Source organism: Echinops telfairi, unplaced genomic scaffold, assembly GCF_000313985.2.
Source record: "Echinops telfairi isolate 266 unplaced genomic scaffold, ASM31398v2 ScPeMD7_7412;HRSCAF=8450, whole genome shotgun sequence".
Classification (NCBI taxonomy): domain Eukaryota; kingdom Metazoa; phylum Chordata; class Mammalia; order Afrosoricida; family Tenrecidae; genus Echinops; species Echinops telfairi.
In genome coordinates, this window is record NW_022111312.1 from 7,863,847 (window position 1) to 7,880,992 (window position 17,146).

Consider the following 17,146-nt stretch of genomic DNA (forward strand, 5'->3'; position numbering starts at 1 on the left):
AGCCCCGCCTGCAGAGCCCCCGAAGCAGGGGGAGGCGCCCCAGGGACCGGCTGCCCAGCTGCAGAATTCCGGGGCGTCCCTCGCGGTCCACGCTCAGCTGTCCTCCGGACTCGCGTTTGTGCTCCTGGGTGCAGGGCAGACGCCCCGGGCCGCCATCGCTGCTGGCCTCCCGTGTGCAGGACGAAAACAGGCCACGCGCAGGAGAAAGCTGATCCCATAGACCTTCCAGCCAAGCGCGGCCACGTCTCGTCTGTACTGGCCGAAGCTGCCCAGTGAGGATGGCCCTGGAGAGGTCGGCGCACAGACAACTCAGGCAGCGGCTTTTTTTTTTTTTCCCCCTTGCCCTTTTTTTGTTCTCCAGTGAAAGCCCCGATCCCAGATCCCAGGCGAGAGCTATTTCCTGCCACGCCCCCACTCTATGTACTGAGCGGTCTGGCTAGGATGTCCTCCGGAAGGGCCGCACGCCAGATAGCCCCATGGCAAACCCCCTTTGACAAAAGTGCAAGGAACACTGTGACATATTAGTTGTAGACTCTGGGAGATGTGCGAGGGGGTTTCTCTAAGTTCGTAGGGAAGTTCCATGATAGGTTGCAAGGTTTTCACCGGCAACTCTCCGCTTGAAAATGTTCTTCAAGAAATGGAGAATGGCTATTGAGAAAACTACTCATTCTCTTGCCCCTTACTCGAGTATTTCTTATCACCTTTAACAAACTCCAACGCCTGTTCCTGATAAAAAGTGAAATGGCATAGAAGGGAAATTACTTCACACAATAAAGGGCATATGCACAAAACCGAAAGCCGTGGCAAGCATCACTTTCAATGGAGGGAACCTGGAAGCATTCCCCTGGCATGTGGAAGCCAGACAAAGATGCCCTTTCTCACCCTTCCCATTCAACGTTGTGCTGGAAGTCTTAGCCAGAGCGACTAGACAGGAAAGGGAAATGAAAGGCATCCAACTTGACCAAGAAGTCAAACTCCATGGGCAGGTGCTATGATCCTAGACTGAAAACCCCAACAATTCAGCAGGAAACTTATTGGAACCAATTGAAAGGTTCAGCAAAATGGCAGGATAAAAGACCAAAATGCAAAAAGCAGTTGGATTTCTTTACACTTACAATGAGAGTTCTGAAAGTCAGAAAAGCATACCATTTACAAAAGCCATCCAAAAGATTAAATATTTAAGGATAAATCTGATCAGATTGAACTATTGATATTCATATCCATAAGGATATTTGGATTCTGTCCCAATAAAACTTAAGAAGGTAAGAAAGCAGTCTACATAAATAGAAGAATATACTATGCTCATAGATCTCACTGCTATCAAGTCAACGCTGACCACCCTCCCCAACCCCCACCGTGGGTTCCTGAAACTAATTGTTTACAGGAGTAGAAAGCCCAGTCTTTCTCCCAAGGAGCTGCTGGTGGCTTCAAACTGACGACCATGCAGATTGCAGCCCAACATGTAACCACTATGCCACCAGGGCTCCTATATTCATGGATAGGAAGACTTAATATTGTGAAAATATCAATACAATTAAAAATGATCTATAGCTATAATGCAATCCTGATCCCTATTGTACAATAATTCGTTAAACAGATAGAAAAACGAATCATCAATTTGATAATGAAAAAGACCTTAGAGAAGCAGAATACTACTAAAGAACAAAGTAGGAGACCTTTGACTAACAATCGAAAAGCCCGCTCCCCAGCGTGATAGTCAAAACAGTCTGTCAGTCATACATATGTCAAGCATATATAAATACATAAACAAGGGGAACAGAACTGAGAACGCTGGGTAAATCCATCCACCTGCAGGTCTTTGACAAAGGGCGAGAACGCATTAAATGGAGAAGAGATAGTGTCTTTAACCAACAGTACTGGCAAAACTGGACATCCATTTGCAGAATGAAACAGGGCTTATAGCTAACACCACACGCAAAATGAACTCAAGATGGATCGGAGAACTAAACGTAAAACCTAGAACTAATAAACTCATCAGTGAAAAAGTAGAGGCAAACATAGGAGCCCTAATAGATGGCATACCTACACTATTATCATGGGAAATACGCAAACCGCAGAAGAAAAGAAGTGCTTGGATCCTCCCAAAAAGAAAAAGAGAACGACAAATGCTGGCGAGGGGTCAAATAGACTGGAACCTTCCGCTACTGCTGGTGGTAGGGGCATCTGCTGTGGAAAGCAGTATGGTGCTTCCACAAAAAGTTGGGACTATAAATAGCGCATGTCCCACCAATTATTTTCTTTGGTATGTATCCTATAGAAATAAGAGCCATGGCAAGAACAGCTATATGCACATCCATGTTCATAGCAGCACTATTCAGAAACAGATGGAAACATCCTAAGTGGCCATCAGTGGAAGAATGGAGAAATAAACATCGGAAATACTATGCAGCATGACAGAAATGCAATGCATTTGCTTCACACCTCAGCATGAATAAACCCGGGGGACACTGTGCTGAGTGAAATGAGTCAAACACAAAAGGATCAGTGTTAAGTGAGATTACTACTATAAAAAGTCAAGAACAGGTTTTCATGCTAAAAGAAACATTCTTTGATGGTTAACAGGGTGGGAGGCAAGTGAGGGAGGAGAAATCGCAGGCTAGAGGACAGACAAGTGTTAACTCAGGTGAAGGGGGAGGCCATATACACTGAGAAGAAAGTCAGGAAAAATTGAGGGAGGCAGGAGAAGATACTGGAAGTTTTGCAAGAGTTAAAGGCAGCAGAGGCAAATACCATTAAATACACAGTCCTGCAACAGTAGGAATCTACAAGCGGATGCTTGCATAGACACGCAGACTGAACAGGTTGGAGAGAAAGGAGTAGTGTATATGTCAAATATGTTCGATAGAAGCTATGTTTATAGATAGATCCAGGAATGTGGTGAAGCATACAGGGGACACAGTCATACACAGTTCTTAGACTTAACCAAACACCTCGAGGGAAGGATCGCTTGGCCTGGGGGTCAAGTCTCTGAGGAGTCCAAGGTCAATTGGCATAACATAGTTCACAGAGACAATGTTCTACAGCCTACTTTGGTGAGTGAGGACTGAGGTCATCAATGCTTGTGAGTTGTCATCTCTGGTGTAACCACTGGCCTCTCCCTGCCCACAGGAAAGAAGTGATGGAAATCAACTGACACTTGGAAACAATTGTCTACCGGACGAACGGACTACGTAACATCAGTCTTCACACTCCCGAGATCAGAAGAACTAGATGGTGCCTGGCTACGACTACCAACTGCTTGAAAAGGATCTCACATTAGGTTTGGGAGAGAGGAGAGAAATGTGGGTCAGAAATCCAAATCCTGAAAGAGGCCAGTCTGACTGGTCAGACAGAGACGAGTGGAACCCCGGACTACGGTGCTTCCCTTTCAGGTCTGGAACTGAACTAGCCACCGTGTTCAGATCATCGACTATCGTAAGATCAGAAGGGCAGCGTTTATCCAAGGATCAAGTTCAAAGAGTTTGGAAATAGGAGGAATGGAAACAAAACCCAAAGGAAAAAGTGGGTCACGTGGCAGTGCATTGGAAAGATGGCAATAGGTGAGTTGAATCAGAACGTGTATGCATTGTCAGCTACAGAATGATGGAAACTGTCACCTAAGTCAACAGTAAGAAGTTCAAAAACAAAACCCCGAATGTATTTCTCCAGCATGTGAGTGAAGTCGCACTGGATCTCTCTGACTTCTGTGAGCTCCGTAGTCAACTCTCCCGCCGGTTTCTGACAGCATTTGCCCTTTTGCTGTTTTTGGCTCTTGCTCTTCTTCTCCTCCCTTGTGATCTACAGTAAAGTGGGTCACAGTTAGGGCTGTGTGTCAGTCCAGTGCCCCACGGTGTCGCGCCCCCCACCCGCGCAACCTGGCACCTGGTCGCCATTTGCACAGTAGTTGAGTATGAAATGCGAGCTCCTTGGCATTGGCATTTTACTTCGTCTGCTTTGATGGTCAACACCTTACATCATCACTAGATGTAAACAGGGTGTAAATAAAATCCGTTTTTGGCAAGCTTCCTGTGAGGGGCACGGATCTGGAATTTTCTGTGACCCTTAGCTGTAGCTCATGCAGAGCTCAGGCAGCACAGAAAACATTACCTAGCCCTGCACCATCGTCATGCTTGAGTCTGGCTTTTGCAGCCATAGTACTAGGCTGACACCTAGTCCCAATTCAGGCCCACCCGGGCAGTAAAACATACACTACCCAGGGCAGTGACCAGCGAGTTAGAGTTCTGTGTGCCTCCCCTTCTCCCTACCCCCGACGGAGCATATCAATAAAATAGAGCCAATAGCTAATTCAAGGGAGAGGTGTGAAAATCAAGGGAGTTGAAGGACCTACAGCCAAGGTGCTCCTTAGACATGAGGATGGTAAGGCTTCACGTCACACACTTTGAGCATGTGACCAAGAGAGCCCAGTCCTTAGAAAAGGGGCATCAGGTAATGACCAGTGGAAAAGAGGCAGCCGCTCAATGAGATAGATTCGCACAGGGGTTGCAACAATGGGCTCAAGCATCAGAAGAATTGTGAGGATGAGCCGGACCGGGCAGTGGTGCATGTTTGGCTATACACAAGGTCACCATTAGTCAGAGGCGATTCGGTGACAACTGATGACCAACGACGACAGCATGGTTTGAGCACGTATCCCGGCTCTGGCTTAATTCCTTCACCTACACTAGTTCATCAGCCCCATCATAACCGGAGTGGTAGGTATCACCACTCCCATTGTACAGAAGGTTCGAGAGGCCAAGTTAGAAAGCAAAGTGGCGCCCCACATGGGACCCCAAGTCTGAGACTGAAGTCATTCCGGTCAGTCTTGGGAGGAGGAACAGACCCCCGGCTCCTGCCTGTATCCACAACCAGTTCTTCCACACCCTGGTCCCTGGGCCCCTTCAAATAACCAATCTTTATGCCTATTATTTCTGCCCTACTACTCCTGTTGTCTGGGTCTCCTCCCTCGAGGTAGTTCTGAAAGGTTCCTTAGCAACAACCTGGCTCAGCCTCCAGATTATCCTCCTGGGGGCTTCCGAAAGGGCGGGTCGGTGGGGACCGGCTCAGCTAGGAGCCTGCTCCCTCAGACCCAGCATCGGACACCTCACTTCCAGAGGTTCAAAAAGTGGATGGCAATCACTCCTGGTGTTCCCATGGACTGCCTTGGGACCCACTCGCTGGTCCACTAAGAAGCAGGGACTGAACCACCTGGCCATTGCTCTCCAAAGAACGCCTGCTGAAGCACCAGAGCCCGTCACGTTCTCCTTTGCTCTCTGCTCAGAAGAAAGGATCGGAGGGTGGCTATTGCAAGAAAGTTCCTGATATCACGCAAGAAGTTGGCAAGATGAGATGGAAAATGGACAGCCGGTCCAATGAGCCTCCTGTTTTTGACCAGAGTTCAGCTTTCCTACCTGGGCTGTCACCGAGAAAGAACAGGTAGGCATCTCCAAAGACTCATGGGATATGGAAGGCAAATCCACTCCCCAAAGGCAAAATATTGCTTGCACACGGCTCGGGAAAACGGCCACCTAGTTTCTTGAGACCTGGGAGACCAGGGGCTGGAGAGAGAGGCAAATGACCCACCACCACAGCAGGTGTGGGCAACCCAGGAGAATGTTGGTGGATGTTGAACTGCGAACTCTGGGAGGGGTTGTGGTACGTGTGTGCGCGCGCGCACGCAAGTGTGTGATCTGTAGTGACTGCCAATTGTAATGGTATCAATGCTTTCACTCTCGCCAACCTCAAGCTGCTGCTGTGGAATGACTGAGAGACCCACACAATCAACTCTCCCGGGCCAGCACTGCTGGAGCTGCCCCCCTGCTCCAATGAGAAAGAGCGACAACAGCCAACATGAGAAATGTTTGACAGAAAAAGCAGGAGCTGGGTCACCCCGGAGGAGCCCTGCTGGGAGCCAAACAGATGACTCAGGTAGAAAATCCTCTCTGCTCACTCTTCTATTCTTTGATCTCGTGCTCACATATCGATTGTGCTTGCTGGCCAAGCTAAATGTTCTTTTCCCAACTCAAAACTGGGACAGCCACAGTGTGTTTCCTTTCTGGGGGTGCAGGGGCTTTGAAAAACCCCGGGACTGTCCTGGCACAACTGGGATGCAGCTCATCCCTGCAGATGACATACCTCTTTCATCTTTAAATCACACCTGCTCTTTTCCCTACGAAACATGAAAAATGCTCACTCCAGAGAATTCTGCAAATACAGACAAGACAAAAAAAAAAAACCCACACAATTTAGCCATGGCCTCGCTAGAAATGATCTGACCAAGGCTAGAAAATTCTAAGATTTTATTTTTCCTTTTTGCCAAGTTCCTGTAGTTACATTATTGTTTTGTTTTTCTTATTTTTTTTGTTTTTTAACAAAGTTCAGGTGACATTGTACGGAGTTTGCCTTCTTGCTTTATTCCTTAACTTTATGTTATCATAAGCCTAGATGATGATTATTTTGACAGCTAATTAATCCTTTTACTAGAAAAAGTAGTAACTGCCAAAAAAAGAAAAAATCCTAGCAATTGCAGAGTGAAATTACATCTGGAAGAGACAGCCTTCCTGCCCCCACCTCCCTCAGCCTCCTTTCTTTCCCGCAGCGCCATCCATTTCCGCCAGGCTCTGGAGACCACACTTCTCACTGGTTGCCTAACGTGCCACCCAGTGTCCTGGGTGGCACACTTGGTTACACACTTGACTACTAGCTGAAAGGTGACTGCACCCAGAGCCGCCGAAACCCCAGAGCACACTTCTCCTCTGACGCACGTGGGGTCAGAGCGGGCAGAAGCAAGTCCATAGCAAGGCCCTGGGCTCTTTGTCTTTTTGCCCCCAATCTGCCACCCATCGGGCATTTGTGTTTTCAAAGTTCAGGAGCTCACGGAGGACCAGCCGCTAGTGATGACTCAGAAGTGTGAAGTTTGGTGAGAGTTTTGGGGTTTTTTTCAGGAGTGGAGACCAGCTCATTACGATACCATTCAAGCAGGGACACCCGGCCCATTTAAAGTGTCCAACTCAGGACCAGTGGTGTGAGTGGCAAAACAGGGAGGGTAAAGGGAGAATGGGTAGGAAAGAGGGAACCGATTACATGGAACTGTGTGTGACCTCCTCCCTGGGGGACAGACAACTGAAAAGTGGACGAAGGGAGACGTCGGACAGGGCAAGATATGACAAAATACCCATTTATAAACTATCAAGGGCTCATGCGGGAGGGGGAAGGGGGGAGGGAGGGGAAAAATGAGGACCTAATGTCGGGGGTTTAAATGGAGAGAAAATGTTTTGAGAAACGATGTACAAATGCGCTTTACACAATTGATGTGTGTATGGATTGGGATAACAGTTGTATGAGCCCCTAATAAAATGTTAAAAATAAATAAATAAATAAAGTGTCCAACTCAGGCTTTTATGCAGTCTCAGAACCACGCGGGGCCACCATGACACGAAGTGTCCCCTTTAATTGCTCCAAAAAGCAACTTTTGCTTTCATCCCCCGTTGTGGTCGTCCTAGACAAGGCTTCCTATCTCCACAGAGACATTTCTAGAAAAGGAATCCCACCACGCGGGGTCTTTCTTGACCATCGTCTTTCACGTTGTGTGACATCTATCTTCAAGGTTCACCCATGGGGCAGCCTGGGGTACCTTACTCCTTTTTAGAGCCATCAGCACTCCATCCCACATAGATACCACATTTCGGTTATTTGGTGGACAATCGAAAGTTGAAGCTATTGAAGGGGCTCAGGGAATTGAGAACACCTCTTTCTTGGTCTCCTTCCTATTTTACCCGTCATTCGACTTCTATCTTCTGGAACGAACGTTCTTAGGAGCAGCCCCTGGGCAGAGATGCATTTTTAAATGCCAGCCTCTCTTTCCTTGGGCTCGAGATGCCAAGGAGTGTAATCAAGTAGCAACATGTGCAGTTTTGGGTGTTTTTTTTGTAATGTTTCATAAAGATCCCAGTCTAACTCCTTTGGATCTCTCCCCAAATGGTACGAATGGTTTGGACTCAGATACTAACCTTATGGTTGGTGGTTCGAATTCCCCTAAGGGGACCATGGTAGAAAAGGGCTGGCCACCTGCTTTTGTTAAGACCTTTTGATTTGGCTTTGGCATGGTCTGATCTACAGCCAGTCGTGGGAATGGCCTGGGACCAGGCAACATTTCCTGCATGAGATTGTCACGAGTCAGAGGGTCACTCAAGAGCAGCTAACAACCTCAGCAACATCGTCCTAGATCCCCGATTACGATTTGCTTCAGTTCTATCACCCTACCTGGCCTTAGAACTGGTTCATTCGGATGAGACTCAGTATCGATTCTGATTCCGTATAAAGGCAAATTCCCAGCGGGGAGTGGAACGGGAATGAACCAGTTCAAAACCCCGCTCCTCACCCTGCCAAAAGGCCCAACTCATTTCTCAAAGACAAACTCAAAAACCAAGCTCACTGTCATGGAGTTGATGCCGACTCGTAGCAACCTACACAACAGTCAATCTGAGATGGTAAATCTTTATGAGAATAGATAGAAAGCTTCATCTTTCTCCCAAGGAGTGACTGGTGGTTTTGAACTGCCAACCTTTCCGTTAGCAGCCCAAGGTGGAACCCACTATGCCACCACCACCAGGGCTCCTCTCAAAAGCAGACATACGTTCAAATGAACTCAACTCTTAAGAGTTTGCACAGCCTGTTCACTGGTCCAGACAACGTTGGGGATGCCAGGATGCTGCTGGAACCATGGCTTTTTAAGCTGACGGCCACATCCTGTAAGATTCTGATGGCAGTTCTGTGACACAATGACAGTGTTTGCTCTCGCCTGGCTCACTTTCCATGGAATGCCGGACTCCTCCCATCCTTTCAACAAACCTCTGATATCGTGCTGTTCTTATCGCCAGTACAGATGAGGAGCCTCCTACGGTTCAGGAAAGTGAAACAGCTTTCCCAAATAAAGCCACAGCCTCAGGCCCATGTTGGTCATATAAGCTACTCCTGCCCCCAGTCTGAACGTTTCTTCGGGGTATTCTTCATTCTGATTCTTCCATGTAGGGAGGGCGTTGAAGATAAATGAAAAGGATTGAAATGATGTGTCCTCAGAAAATGTGCTCCCAACATTTCAACAGTCATTTCAAGGAGTTAAAGAAAGCAGGTCTAAACCGTTTCTGTAAAGCGCGCGACTGGGCTCAAGAGATCAGCTCATGAAAAAACAAACAAAAAGCTCGCTGACAGGTCTGAGTCACCAGGAGGCGCCCTCGGCCCTGAATGGAATCTTGGTTCCACTCCCAGGGTCTTCTAAGGGATAAACCTTGGCCCAAGCCTCCCGTGATTCAAAGAATTTTGGAGGTTACTGGTTCAACCTTCACCAACCAGAATTAAAAAACAAAACAAGGCCCCCGAGCTGTCAAGAGCTGGTTCAAGGTCACAGCTCCTGGGCCCAGGCCAGGACTCATCATCTTGTCCAAGTTCTGTTATTTCTAAAATGTGCATGCATTTCTCAACTCAGTAAACAGAGCAGAGTGGACACAGTGAAGTATTTTTTCGTGATGATTCAAAGAACAAGCTCATCATGTGTGTCCACACGGGTTACTGTGCTGGCCTCTCTGTGGGAACTAGGGAGATCAGAGGAATCTGAGTGCCCACACAAAATGGCCCCATGGCCTTTTCTATGTTAAAATAATCCACTTAAGACAAAACTTTCTTTTTTTTTCTTTTTTAACATTTTATTAGGGGCTCATACAACTGTTATCCCAATCCATACACACATCAATTGTGTAAAGCGCATTTGTACATCATTTCTCAAAACATTTTCTCTCCATTTAAACCCCCGACATTAGGTCCTCATTTTTCCCCTCCCTCCCCGCTCCCCCCTCCCGCATGAGCCCTTGATAGTTTATAAATGGGTATTTTGTCATATCTTGCCCTGTCCGACGTCTCCCTTCGTCCACTTTTCGGTTGTCTGTCCCCCAGGGAGGAGGTCACACACAGTTCCATGTAATCGGTTCCCTCTTTCCTACCCATTCTCCCTTTACCCTCCCTGTTTCGCCACTCACACCACTGGTCCTATAGGGCTCATCCGTCCTGGATTCCCTGTATTTTCAGTTCCTATCTGTACCAGTGTACCTCCTCTGGTCTAGCCAGTCTTGCAAGATAGAATTCGAGTCATGGTAGTGGGAGCGGGGAGGAAACCTTTAGGAACTAGAGGAAAGTTGTATTTCTCATCATTGTTACATCGCACCCTGACTGGCTCATCTCCTCCCCGAGACCCCTCTGCAAGGGGATCTCCAGCAGCCTACTAATGGGCTTTGGATCTCCACTCCGCACTCCCCCCATCATTCACTATGGTAAGATTTTTTGTTCTGATGATGCCTTACACCTGATCCCTTCGACACCTCGTGGTTGCATAGGCTGGTGTGCTTCTTCCATGTGGGCTTTGTTGCTTCTGAGCTCGATGGCCGCTTGATTACCTTCAAGCCTTTAGACCCCAGACGCTATACTTTTTGATAGCCGGGCACCATCAGCTTTCTTCACCACATTTGCTTATGCACCCATTTAAGACAAAATTTTCTTATACAAGACCCACCAGGCACGGAGCAGAGTTCTGCTCCGACCACATGGGGGCACCAGGATGAGGGGTGACTTGCTGGCCACTGGTTAGTCTTGGTTGATTATCCGCGTGGTTCCCGTCAGTTTGCCTTCTGTTTAATCCGTTCAAGTTTGGACCGAGGCTGATGACGTTTGTTAGACCTCCGTGTAAACTCAAAATGACGAAATGCGTATGCTTCCCTGGTCGTGGTGGGACTGGTTTTGTAGCTCAGAAGTCCTGGTTCGGCGCTGGGCTGTGGAGGGGCAGGTTGGCCTTTGGGGGTTTGGTGGAAACAAGGGAGACGGGGGATTAGGATGCTGGAAAAGCAGCTCCTTTTTGGCTCACCAGAGCTTTGTGGCTGCTGTGGTTGTGCAGATGGCTCCGCCTCCTGGGGCCTCTCCGTACGACTGAGCGCAGGGTGGCCTGAGCCTGTACCCCCTCCTGGTCCTGGAGATGCTTGAGCCCCCTGTGGCCGTGTCCAAGGCTTCCCACGCCTTCCCCCAGCCTCACGTCACCAACCGTGATTGTCCATTTCTCGTGACCGGTCTTTCCTGATGCCATCTTCGGTGGCAGCCAGCCGAAGTCTCTCCATTCCCCGCTCTGTGCGCCGTGGTGCTGGTTGTAACTTCCCTAAGGGTGATCTGCGTTTCAGACCATTGCGACATCGCATGGCAGCACAAGCGTCTTTTCACAAACGGGAGGCTTCTTGAAGCCAAGGGAGGAGGAGGCTTGATGTCCTGCAGATTTGTTGGTTGTCAAGGTTCTTGTAGCAGGGGGGGCCCTGCTCAGAAGTCCACCCCCCTAACTGAGCGTGCTCTCCGACCGTGCGCAACTCACGTGTGTCCCCTTCACGCCTGCCACCTCCCACCATGAGCTTCGGTCAAAAGCCACGTTCGGTGCTCTGTCCTGGGGTTTCCCGTCCTCTCTTCTCCCATTTGGCAATCTCCGGCGATTCTTCAAGCTCATGTTGGCACCTCTCCCGGGAAGTCTGCCCTGGTATACCAGGTGAAGTGCCCATCGCCCGCTTTTCCATGGCGCCCTGCCGAAATGTGCGTCATAATTCTTGCCCTCTGATTCATACTCATCTCTTGACAGATCCTCTCCTTGCCGCTTACTGGGGCCTCCCTGGGGAATTGTCAGTGTCTCCTTCATTTTTGTGTCACCAGGGTCTGGCACACAGTCGAGGCTCAGTAACTGGTAAGTGAATACACAGAGTCTTGGCCCCAGGGCAGTGCAGGGCAACACTGATTCTACGTAACATCTGGAGTGGTTTCATTGTGGCCACCCTGGCTTACAAATCTTGCCAGTGATTCCTGTTTGCCTCCCATGGTCTCCTTCGACATGTGTTCGGTGTCTCCCGTTACAGGGCACCTCTGGTCTCCCTGGGAGTTGCTGATCTTCCCTGCCCATCCTGTGGGGCCAGCTTCACCGGGCATCCTTACCCAAGTTGACATACGGCCACAGACAGGCTGCACAGCGCTGGCCTTGAACACTTAGCTCCTTCGTGGTTGCATCTTCACTTTATCGCAGGACTTCTCAACCACCATTCCAATCTTTCCCAGAAGGATGACAGATTCGGTCCTAGGATCAAAGACCCTTGGATCAAGAGCTAATCATAGCTCTAGCTCAGCCCTTCTAAGCTGTGAGGCCTGAGCAGGTTCTCCCTCTGAACATCAACTTCCTCAATTGCAAATGGAAATGACAGCTGTAGCCAAAGGCGACACACGGCTTCCTGTCACCCAGTGTGGTCTCCTGGTGTCACTCCTCACCTCTGCCCACACCACACCCACAGAACCCTCAAAAGACCATTCCGACTCATAAGGACCCTATAGGACAGGGGAGAGTTACAGTTACAAGATTGTAGGAGTAGAAAGCTCCCTCAGAGCAGCTGGTGGTTTTGAACTGCCGATCTTGCAGTTAGCAACCCAGCTAGTAACCGCTACACCACCAGGGTCCTATAGAATCCGTAGTAGTGCTTCTTACCCATTTTAAACAAAGAATCATACGTGATTAGTTGCAAACTGCTTAAGTTTAGTGTTTTGGGGTTATATGAACGCTAACAACAACAACAGTTTTGTAAAATCTTTGTATGTTGAATCACAATCTTATTGGTAACAGAGGGGAAGCCTTAACAATATTTTCCCTCCTTTTCCCTTCATGACTACTTCATTTCGAGAAATAGTTATTGATGTGGGTTTACAGATAAGGAGGGGCCTTTAAAAACCTGTGGGGACATGAAATGGAAAGGAAATGGCGTTTTGCCACCGACTTTTTGAAGGCCTCTAGGGTGAGTCACCCCAACATTGTAGCTAAAACACCAGAGGACACACAACATCAGAGGCTAGGAAAGGACAGCCGCCAAGAGAGCTCGGGCTTGTCGCTGGTACAGACAAAACCACGTGTGCTGAAAACCGGCTCACGGTGACAGCGCTGGCAGGAGCACGGCGAAGGCCGAGCTGTGGAGTGGGTCAGCCTGATGGCGTTGACTGACGCATAGGAACTGGACTCAGGGAAAAGGCTCGGTTGTTTTCTCCAACTACCGGGGCATTTTTACTTAAAAGATAAAAAATCACGCCAGAACACTATCTAAGCATTTTATACGTGGTCATTTTGCTGTCACCCCTCTGACATTGTCACACGGTGCAGCCTGTCTCCCGCATGTCCCCTCTAATGAGTAGGACCCTGAACTCGGGACATTGTTCCAATTATTGAGCTAAAGCATAGAAGAGCCATGGATAATATCTGCCAAGGAGAACCAGCTGACCGCAGCCTCTTGACTTCCTGATCGGGATGTGCGGACGGGGCAGGGTCCCCACCTATCTGTCCACTTCATAGATCCAGTCCTCGTCAGCACACGCGTTGTTTGGTTGATTTTATTTCCGAGCTCATAGAACATTTGTGTTGGGCCCCCAAAAAGTTTTCATGTTGTTTGAAAGGAAACATTGGTAAACATGTATGTAAAAGTCACCCAAACACACCCTCCTGAGGCTCGTGCATCTCCCCCAGTTTACCCATCCAGGTGTACTTTTACAGCCATCTGCACGACGCAGGAAACAACGATGCTTTTCCCTCCTACCATTTTCAAGATCAGGTCAGTGGTGCATTCACGTCGCTCTAGCTGACTCATTCTAGAACATTCTCATCACCTCCAGAAGAAATCCTGGATCGTTAGCAACCACTCTCCCTTCTTGCCCTTAACATCCAGCAACCCCTACCTGGCCTCTGTGTCTATGGATTTCCCGCTGGGCATTTCGTGAGTGGTGGCTGGCTCGACTGTGGCTTCTTTTCCTCTGCCTGCAACATCTCTGCCTCTTGACCGGAGAGCTCAAGCCGTTTCCATTTAATGTAATCACTGTAAGACGAGATTTGCAGCTGCCATTTTGCTATTTGTTTTCTGCATGAGACGACAGTGAATTTGGGGTTACACACTGACATACGACTCAAAACTGCGCATAAGAGATGATACCCTCTTCTTGGGTTCCTGTGAGACTTCCTGACCAGGCTTTTCCCTGTCAAGAAAATTACCCAACCAACCAACCAAACACAAACTCAAAGCCATCACGTCTCTACCTATCCATAGCAACCCTGTAAGTCAGGGTAGAACTGCCCCTGTGGGTTTCCAAGACTGGAACTCTTGACGGGAGTCGAATGCCCCATCTCTCCCCAAAGGAGCAGCTGGTGGTTTTGAACGGCTGACCTTGCAGTTGGCAGCCCAATGTGTAACTACTCCACTGCCAGAGCTCCTTGTTAAGGAAATGAAGATGCTGCATTTCACCGAACGAAGTCCCTTCCACTCCTCTTCCTGTATGGCCGGATCAATACCAGGCCGGCTTCTAGCAGCAAGTGACCTTGAATCTCACACACACACCTGCGGAGCGGACCAGAGCTGGCTATGTAACCTGTTAGCAGCTTTGCAAGTTTTTTCCTTTCTTTTACTCACGGCCCGTTTTGCTCACGGCCTGTTTTCTTCACTGCCCCTTTGGCTCAGTGCCCGCTTTGTTTACGGCCCGCCGCTCTGCACCCGGCACCAGCACAGCCCGTTTGGCTCAGTGCCCGCTTTGTTCTCACCCACAGCTCTGCACCCGACACGAATACACCCAGAACCAAGAAGACACCTTACATTCCAGAAACCGGGACATACCTGTCCATATATAAGCATCACTCCTGTAGCCTGCAGTGCAACTCCCCTAACCCGGACATTGTGGACTGTGAGACTTGGCCCAGGCTGGGTTTTTTTCTCCCTAATCAAGCCTGTTTGTTCTAATCCAACTGATTTGGTTTCTGGCGCTTCTCGACGACCTTACACTTCCCACTATCAAAAGTGCAATGAAACTCCCAAATCATGAGCATCCTGAGTTTAACACAACTAGTAACCTTGACTGGCCAATACTGGCAGCTTACATGAAATAATATATAGATAGTTCTTTATATATGACATTTGTCCATGAGGACTTTAACCCAACTACAGGGAATTGATTTGACTCGCTTTTATTTTCTGATCTCTTGTTCACTTACCTTAGACTTGTTAAAAATGTTAACTACGCTTCTTACTCATTGAGACTGGCTAGGGAAGAATAACAATGAGGAGGTAGTGTCTGGCCTCCTCTGGCTTCACACAGGGTTGGGGGGCAAGGGGAGTGGCGATGACCCAAATCACCATTACCACCAGCCCAAAATGGATTCCTACAAGGTAGAGGTCAAACATGCCTCCAATTTATTATTATTATTTTTTTAACCAATTCTTCTGCCAATTGCCCCTTCCACAGCACCCGCTCCTTCTCCGCGTTCAGTCATTCTCTGCGGTGTGGCTACACAGCACTCACAGAAAATAAGCACTCACAGTTACGGGATTGATTAGGGAAGTTAACAGGTTACAATTCAGGATCAGACCTACTCAGGAGACAGTTCTTCCCTGAAGACAGCCTGTTCTTGGCCATGCCTGCAGGCATGCCCAGGTTCCATAATCCCTGATCTCTATTCCATTTGGGCTTGGATGAGTGTCACAACGCTCTTTCAGCTCTGTTGGTTTGGAGTCTACTTGGCCAGTAATCCTCAGCCCAAAGGCATTCAGCTCTAGCTCCATTGTTTGGCAAACCTAGCTTTGAAGGCAGCATTAGGTGCCTGGAGGCAACCCACTCTGTCAGCAAGCCTCCTGCTCAAAGGGACTCGGCTCTCTGGCTCTGGCTCACGCTGGCCTCTTTGTCTTGCTGCCAATTCCCCGTCACTGGTGTCACCGCTCTCTTCTAATGGAGGAGGATCTGCCAGGGCTCTCAGGTTTCTCTCCACTCTGGCTCTTCTTTCTCAACAGTAGTAGGACACATACACCCCACACCACCGTGCTCCCTCTCTGCCTCTGGGATAGCTTCTTTTAAACCTAGGGGAATGATAAATCTAACCCAACCTCTTATTGGGGTGCCACATGCCTCATGTGCTTGCTCCCATCCCACCATGCACCTTAGTTACAGTATTAGCCAGCTATCTAATCCCCTTGGTGGGCCACAAGCCTCTCCTATTGTCACAGTCCTGCCCAGCCATTTGGTGGGAGTTAGAAAGGAAATGGCTAGAAGAGCCACAAAAAGTAATTCATAGCCAGGAAATCAAAGTGAGTTTAGGTGAGTCTGTCTTAATAAATACAGTTTAATTCCAGGAGCACGTCAGACTTCTAGAAAGCACAAAATGTTGGTAAGTAGAGCTGGAGTAGCTTATTATGATTATTAATCATTTTATTGATTATAGGAATCCTACAATTCTTTTAGCAATCCATCATTCAATTGTATTAAGCTCACTTGTACATATGTTGCCATCAACATTTGCAAAACAATTTCTTTCTACCTGAGCCCTGGGTATCAGCTCATTTCCCCTCCCCCACCCTCATGAATCCTTGATCAATTATATATTATTATTGTTATTTCATATCCTACACCATCCGTTGTCTCCCTTCACCCACATTTCTGTTATTTGTTCCCCTCAGGGGAGGGGTGCTATATACCCAACTTTGTGATGCATTCCCCCTCTTACCCTCCAGCCCCCACCAGCATCCCCCTATTTTCATGATATCGATACTTCCTCTACTGTTCCTGAGGCTTTATCTGTCCTGGATTCCGTATGTCCAGAGTTCTTATCTGTACCAATGTGTATACTCTGGTCTCGCTAGATTTGTAAGTTAGAACTGGGTCATGCTAGGTCAGAGGGGAGGCAGCATTCAGGAACTAGAAGAATGATGTGTGTTTCATTGGTGCTATAATGCACCCTGGTTGAATCATTCCTTCCTTGTAACCCTTCTGTAAGGGGATGTCCATTTTTCCACAGATGAGCTTTGGGTCTCCCCTCCAACCCCCCTCATTCACATCAATATAATTATTTGTTTTGGATCTTTTGACACCTGATACCTGATCTTGTAGCTACCTCATGATCCCATAGGCTGGTGTGCTTCATCCATATGGGCTTAGTTGCTTCCCTGCTAGATGGCCACATTTTAACCTTCAGGCCTCTAAGACCCCAGATGCTGTACCTTTTAATAGTCAGGAACCATCAGCTTTCTTCACCACATTTGCTTATGCACCCTTCTGGTCTTCAGTGATCGTG